Here is a 7,651-nt window from a genome sequence, read left to right as displayed (position 1 = left end):
TCTGTCACGCGACTCTGTTCCCCTTTCGGGCTCTGTCTTTACATTTATTTTGAAAGATGAAGCTCGCGATTATGGTAATGGGAGTTACATTTCCAACGAGTGCTTGCGGTGTTCGGCCAATCACTGCACTGGGTCAGCTCGCCAATCAGAGCAGACTGCGCTTGTCGGAAGGAGGGACTTTGTAGAAAACGAAGCGTTTGAGAGAGGCGGGGCATAGAGGACCTACAATAATGTACAGTATTTGAAAAATAATGTGTTTTTTGAACATTAAAGCATGTCAACATATTCTGTTACACCAAATACACAAAATAATGATCTTTAAAAAAGCATCATATGACCCCTTTAAAATACGCAGCGCTCCCATTAAAAACCATTGAAAAAATGTTCGCCTCAGGAAGAAACATTTTGATATACACAGCCTAGGGGTTGTGAAGTACCATTGTCTTCAACATGATTTGTGGAAAATTTCAAATTGTAAAATTTATTTGTGCAGAACCTAATTAATATTCATGAGCGAAGTGTCATCACAAGAAGCACCACTTTTGCGCTCCTTTACCATCTGTGCGCTCATCACTTTTTAAACCAAAGTGCCGCCCATGGTCTTATAGATAGTCTGGTGCGTGTGAATGTTTGTGTATGTTCAGTGCTGTCCTTGGGATGTTTAGAGGTCTTGATTACAGTACAGATGAAAGCTAATTAGCCGCAGTGACCTGTGCAGCCAGAGGAAAGACGTGTGTGGATGTGTGTGTTTGGGCTTTGAGGAAAAGCCTGTGATTGCACGTTCACTTCCTTTCCTTTCCTTCTCATAGCCTCAGTCCAACACAAACACAGCTTACATCCTCACACACACAGGGCAAGAAGGGAATGCACCCCTTCCCAGTAAAACACCACTTCACCAACACTATAAATGGTCAAGCACAAAAGCGATTGACCTGTTTGGATTTACACTGCATTTCATTGGTCACTGGACAGACGAGGTTGATTTCAAGTCAATTAATGGAATGGCAAAAAGCTGTTTACCTTCTCTTCCTTCCACCCCCAAGGCTGAGTCTGTTTGTTTCTCCCATTTTGCTCTTGTTTGGGTTCGACAGCATTCCTGGCGAGCTTGTCTAGATCTTAACTGCGTGCTGTTGTACTGCGTCTAGAAGCAGACGAGAGTTGTGCCAGCTCAGTGCGTTACCGCTGCAGGCCCTGAGCACCTCATTTGTGTCTAACGCTGTGTTTTGGGGGTTATCTTGTCATCTACATCTATCTAAGGCCTGGAAAATTATTTCTTTTTTTCACCAGATCCAAGTTTTGTACAGCTTTCCTCTGTCAATCAGTGACTGTGAGCCTGTGTGAAGTCTCCCATCACTGGATTTTAACAGCATTCCCTACGGACTGTCATTTGAACCATTTTGCAATATGTTTGAGGTTCGCTGTTTTAGGGTGTGAACATTTTAAAGTTAAAAATGTCAGTCTTGTGCACTTTGAGAGTTCAGAATTAAGAGCTCCAACCCATTTTCAGTTAACAAAATGAATGGAATAAAAAGTCTTGGTATTGATTTTAAAGTGGACTCAAACTTGTTTTTAGTTTTGATAGTGTCTGTTTAGACTATACTACTACTACTACTACTACTACTACTACTACTAATGATATATTGATTATTTGATAAAAATCCTTGGTCATTATTATTATTGTCCCTCAGACAGTAATATTAATATTTCATAATTTTTACTAGTAATATTATAATACAAATAAAAAATTAGAAATTACAATATTTTAACTTGCAAGAGCTTTTAGTTTGGTGAAAAATAGCAATTTCTGTAAAAACAGGTTTACAAATAAGATTTGTCATTACAAATCTAGTGAAATGCTGTATTAATCTGTCCACAAAAATCTTGGAAATGATGTGAATGTGAACATAAAGAATAACTGTCACGTTTCCTAAATGCATGCTAAACTCACACATGCAGCCACTGAGTTCACTTCACTGTGAACCAAGACCACCAGCATACCAGCTCATGAGCTGCTCAAGTGAACACAGTGCTGCGCTTCACTCTTAAACATGCAGAGCAACAGACTATATACTTCATTAAATTGCAGCCTTTTGCTATTTGATAAGTGCACTAAGCCATAATTGTAGTTTGAATTTTAGTTCAACTGACAGATGCTTTGCCAAAGCGATGGTGCCAAACACAACGTTGGAAATCTTTTACGTTGTTGGGATAAGTGTAAAAATACTTTCACTTCATTATGAAATTGTGACGGGGCGGATTAGACTGTTAATTTGTTTATTTATATAAAATCATTTTTTATTAATGAAGATGTAAAGAGTTGGTTTTATTCAAGATTAAGCATTTGTATAAAATGAAATTGTGCTGTTTTAATACCTTTACAGTTCTAGTTTTTCAGAGTGTTTTCAGAATGCAAATCATGCATGTTGTTTAGAAGTGTGCTATTTGTGTTTTTTTTAACCAATTAAACTTAAAATTATCAGTTGGCCGATGCCAAAATGAGGAAAAACACTTAGTGTACATTGAAGAACAGCCATATAGACATCATTATAGCATAGAAACATTCTAAAAATCTTCCACGTATGCTGTAGAAACATGCTACAAGCCCATTCATAACTGCTTGACAACCGCATAGCAACACCCTGGCAACCGCATCATAGTGGTGTATTTTGCACAGGAAAATGAGCATCACTCATTTTCTTCTTTTTTAACTCTTAACGAACTCTTAATTCTTGTCCATTTCTTCTTGGCAATGCTACATCAACACTCTAAACTAGTTCATACTTGGCCTGCATTGGTTTGTGATGGAGCCCTTGGCACTGTCCATGACCAGATATTTGTGCCTGGATGTGTGTGAGAGGAAACTCCTTTCTGAATGCCAGGCTTGTCAGAAACCGCAGCATCGATTTGCTTGATTTCATTTAAGCTGACTCATTTGATTTAGGGTTTGGTCAATTGAAAAAAGTTAACCTGATTGGCTGCTAACCAATCACAGATGATGGCTTTTAAATGATGTATCAAGGAAGAATCAAATGGATTGGGTTGATGGGCAGTAACACTGAGAACTAGACTTGGTAAATATGTGACTGGTGTTTGCACCATGATGTTAGAGTATTCAGACTGTTTTATCATGTTTTTGTGATCTCAGTTGTTGCACTAGATGTGGCTCAAGTCCCAACTTCAATGCGAGTCTGTTTTATTATCTACCCAGTAAAGATTGTAAGATTGATCACTTAGAAAATACCACAGGTGTGCTTGTTGCATTAATCATGAAGAACTTATAAAATGTTAAAAAAGGTGTACCTTGAATGCAATGTAAGTCGCTTTGGATAGAAGTGTCTGCCAAAGGCATAATGTGAATATAAAATAATAATATTAATTTATACCACCATATATATATATATATATATATATATATATATTGACTATGTAAAGGTGAAAAAAAAAAACAAATGGTGTATGCATTCAAACAAATGGTGAACACTATTAACAGCAATGATTATATGTTGCGATCATATATATTTGTTGTTGAAAATAAGTGAAAATGATAAAATCCTGAGTAGAAAGCAATACAGTGTGAAAGCATTTCCCAACTATGGACATACAAATGCAAGTACTTGTAAACTTTTCCATTAAGTTCTTTTGAAAGCCTGGATGCCTTCGATGCCATCCAGCAGAAGTTTAGACTACAGGAAACTTTTGTTTGGATCAAGGGAAAATGGGCACTTTCCTTCTTACAGCTTATCCAAATAAACTGATCCATATTTTGTCTCAGAGAAAAGTTGAGAGCAATGATTGTGTAACTCATAAAAAAACGATGCTTCAGGAAATATTACAGGATGTAAGCATTGTGTTCCCCTTCATATAATGATGCTTTCCTTGTATATGACTCCCCCTAGAGGTCGGATTCTTAACATACAACTCTCTGCCTGCTCTTCTGCCCTATCAGTTTTTTTCCATGGTTAAATTATATATAAATATACAGTCATGTGAATAAGTTAGGACATTGAATTCCATGGTTTTATGTATCAGGGCATCATAAAAAATGATCTGGTCCTTGGCCGGTCTTAAAATTGAAAAAAAAAAAAAAACATCAGAGTGCTTGGGATCATTGTCCTGTTGCATGACCCAATTTTGGCCCAACTTTAGCTGTCAGATGGATGGCCTCAAATTTGACTTTAGAATACTTTGGTATACAGAGAAGTTCATGGTCGATTCAATGACTGTGAGGTGCCCAGTTCCTGTGGCTACAAGGCAAGCCCAGAATCATCAGCCCTCCACCAGCATGTGTGACTTTTGGTATGAGGTGTTTGTGCTGATATGCTCTTTAGGTTTTCATCAAACGTGCTGCTGTGCATTATGGCCAAACATCTCCACTTTGGTCTCATCTGTTCAAAGGACTTTGTTCTAGAAGTGTTGTGGTTTGTTCAGATGCAACTTTGCAAACATAAACCATGGTGCCATGTTTCTTTAGAGAGAAGAGGCTTTCTTCTGGCAAGCCTTTTAAATATGCCATACTTGTCCCATATTTTTCTAATTGAACTGTCATGAACTTTATAATTTAACATGTTAACTGAGGCCTGTAGAGTCTGCGGGGAAGTTCTTGGGTTGTCTGCCATTTCTCTGAGCGTTACACAGTCTGATCTTGGGGTGAATTTCCTGGGACATCCACTTCTGGGAGGATTGGTGTCTGTTTTAAATGTCTTCCACTTGTGAATAAACTTCCTCACTGTAGAATGATGGACTTCAAATTGTTTGGAAATTGCCATTGCACTCTTCTCAGATTGATGGCAGAAACAATTGCTTCTGTAAGATCATTGCTGATGTCTTTCCTCCTTGGCATTGTGTTAACACACACCTGAAGGCTCCAGACCAGCAAACTGCCAAAACTTCTGCTTTTATAGAGCTGCTCACACTTGCTGATGATCAGTTAATCAAAGGTATTTGATCTCTTAATTCATATGTTAACAGTATGGGTGTCCTAACTTTGTCACACATGGCTTTTCCATCTTGGCTTTGTTTTTGTTAAATAAACAATGGCACGGTGCAATATGTCACGTGTTGTTGTTGTTCACTGAGGTTTTATTTTCCTAAATTTAAGACCTCCCAAGGACCAGATATTTTTTTTTGTGCCGATACAGAAAACCATGGAATTCAATAGGGTGTCCTAACTTGTTCACATGACTGTATATGAAAACCTGATGTTTTTTTATAGTACAGATTTTTTTTTTTTTCTAAAATGTCCAGGTTGTAAAAACAAACAAACGTTGCTTAATAATCGCTGCACAAATTAAAAGAAACAAATTTAAAGATACATTCACCCAAACAACATCATCAAGAATGTTCCTTGTTTCTCTTATTTCGTGTAGTCATATTTAATAAAGTTTGTTTGAATTATATCTCCTGTTTAACCGCTATAGAGACATCAGAGCCAGCGGCAAATTCCAGAAGAGCTGGCCGAGGCATCTCAAAATTTTCCAGCACTGAAACTGGTCGTCACAGCAGCTGATAATTGCTTCAAGCGGGCGGAAATGCTCTTGGCTGCACTTTTTTTGTGAAATTTGATTGACTGGAGCCAAAAAGCCCCAGGTGGAAGTTGTCATTTGAAGCTGGCCAGAGGACAAACTCCTCTATTTAGTTCAGCTGGTGTCAGAAGAGCTGCCCAGGACGACATCCATCAGCAATAGGGCCAAACATCTGTTAGCATGCCTTCTCCATCACTCATCTCTTTCCCAACAGTTCCAGACTTCCTGTAGATATGCATGGCCATCAGGAACTCCCAAGACCGGCACGAAACACTCTCCGCACAGCTGCTCCTCATGTAAATGTAGAATGAATGTGAAATCGAGTGTATTCAGAGTCTCTGTGGCCAAGATTCCTGCTGAGATCACAGTCAGAGATAATCTGGACACTCAGAGCAGCTGAGATGATGACAGATCTGCATACTTCCAGCTTTAGTCAGAATTAGGAATCAGTTTTTCATCGATTTGTACTGATGTATGAGGAGAGCCATAAGGTGTTGGGAGTGTGTCTCAGTGTCTAAGCATCTGACGATCACTGTCTCCCCCTGTCTGTTTTGTTGTCTTTGTCTCCCTGTCTTTGTTCTGTGCCCACATTTATTATTTTTGGAAGTCATTTAGAAGTTCTCCAGAGTTTATCAAATCATGTTGCACAAGGGAACTCTGAGGAATTTGTCTGTACAAAATCTACAAAGATCTGAATGCATTTCTGTCCTTTTTGACCCTTGTATACATTTATTTTTTCTTATCCGCTAATGCAGCTATTTCCAGAATATTCTGTACAAGTAAAATGTTGCTTTTCATATGTGTGGGATCTGCTTATTTTCCAATCAGGAGCACTTATTTGTCCTGGAATAGGAATATCATCATCAAACATTGTGGATTTTGGTGTAGTGTGATTCATGGTGTGGACTTTTAGTATTCTGTTTGGAATTGGTATTTGGTATTGAAGGGAAAATATTAATGTTATTAATATTGTAGATATTGAATATTATAGATTTAAAATTAAATGATTAAATACTGATTTGTTAATAGCAGATTTTAATGTCAACATGACATGAAAATTCACCTATTTTTGTTAAATGTTATTGATTTTATTGTGAACATTTTCATGTTTTTTTTTAATCTTATAATATTTACTGTATTTTCAAGTCGGGTCACGTTGCACTGGTGTATCAGTCACAGTTTAAGTTCAGAAATAATGTGAAATACCGATAAATTAAAACTAAGCATTTAAAAACATTACAAATCCATAAACATGTATTGTAGTTCTCCTCACTCCACAACAAATCCTATACAGGAATGAAAAGTATAAAACAAAGAAATTAGTGCCATTTATTATAAATAACATTAATTATAAATGCCAAGCCTTAACATATTTAATTAAAGTGAAGCTGAAACTACTGGCATATGGGAAATGTGCTATACAAATAATCCTGGGCTCACGTACCTCTCTCATTCGGCACAAATCCAAATATGTGAGCTTTGCGCATGATTTGCATGCTTGATGTTAATTTCATTATATAAGTCAAGCACATTTCAGATGATAAAAATGCTACTTGTATTCTGGAAAATTTGGTCATCAGCATTTCATAATTTTCCACTGAAATGAGACTTCTCTCTGGTGACGTATGCTGGACTTCTCCAATCATTTATTCCACTTAAACCCTGCCCCTTCCTTACAGACTCATCTGCCTTAATCCAATCAACAACCAACGGATAAAACCAAGTCCCCACCCTACATTTTTTTTTTCTTTCAGTAATCTGTTTCTCTCGGATGTACGTCACCATACAGAAGAAAAGATCAGCCGCTACTTCTGTTTCATCACGACTTTAAATGACAATTCCTGATGTTCAAACTATCACTCTGTTCTGACACGAGTTTCAATGTTCTCATATAGATATAAATATTAGGATTTATTTTTAATTCTTAAAAAAAATAAAAATCCAAGGGTGGCAGCTTTTCTGGCCTTTGGACTGTGCTCACACACATACACAAGGTTGCTCAACCCCAAACATCTCTAAGCAGCTGCAGGTGCCTCAGCATGGGGTATGAGACAGTGGGAAGATCCTGGGATTTTTCAAACATCTGTTGAGCGCACACACACACACACACACACACACACACACACACA

General features: G+C 37.5%; 1 protein-coding gene across 1 annotated transcript in view; it reads left to right on the top strand.

Annotated features, from left to right (window-relative positions):
* The window catches only part of pdlim2 (PDZ and LIM domain 2 (mystique)), an 82,922-nt gene that overhangs the window by 66,034 nt on the left and 9,237 nt on the right, over positions 1 to 7,651 (top strand). The window lies entirely within an intron of this gene.

The sequence above is a fragment of the Sinocyclocheilus anshuiensis genome, unplaced genomic scaffold (genome assembly GCF_001515605.1).
Source record: "Sinocyclocheilus anshuiensis isolate Anshui unplaced genomic scaffold, SAMN03320099.WGS_v1.1 scaffold366, whole genome shotgun sequence".
In the NCBI taxonomy this organism is placed as follows: Eukaryota; Metazoa; Chordata; class Actinopteri; order Cypriniformes; family Cyprinidae; genus Sinocyclocheilus; species Sinocyclocheilus anshuiensis.
The sequence above is the reverse complement of the archived record's forward strand: the minus strand, read 5'-3'. Positions and strand labels throughout refer to the sequence as shown.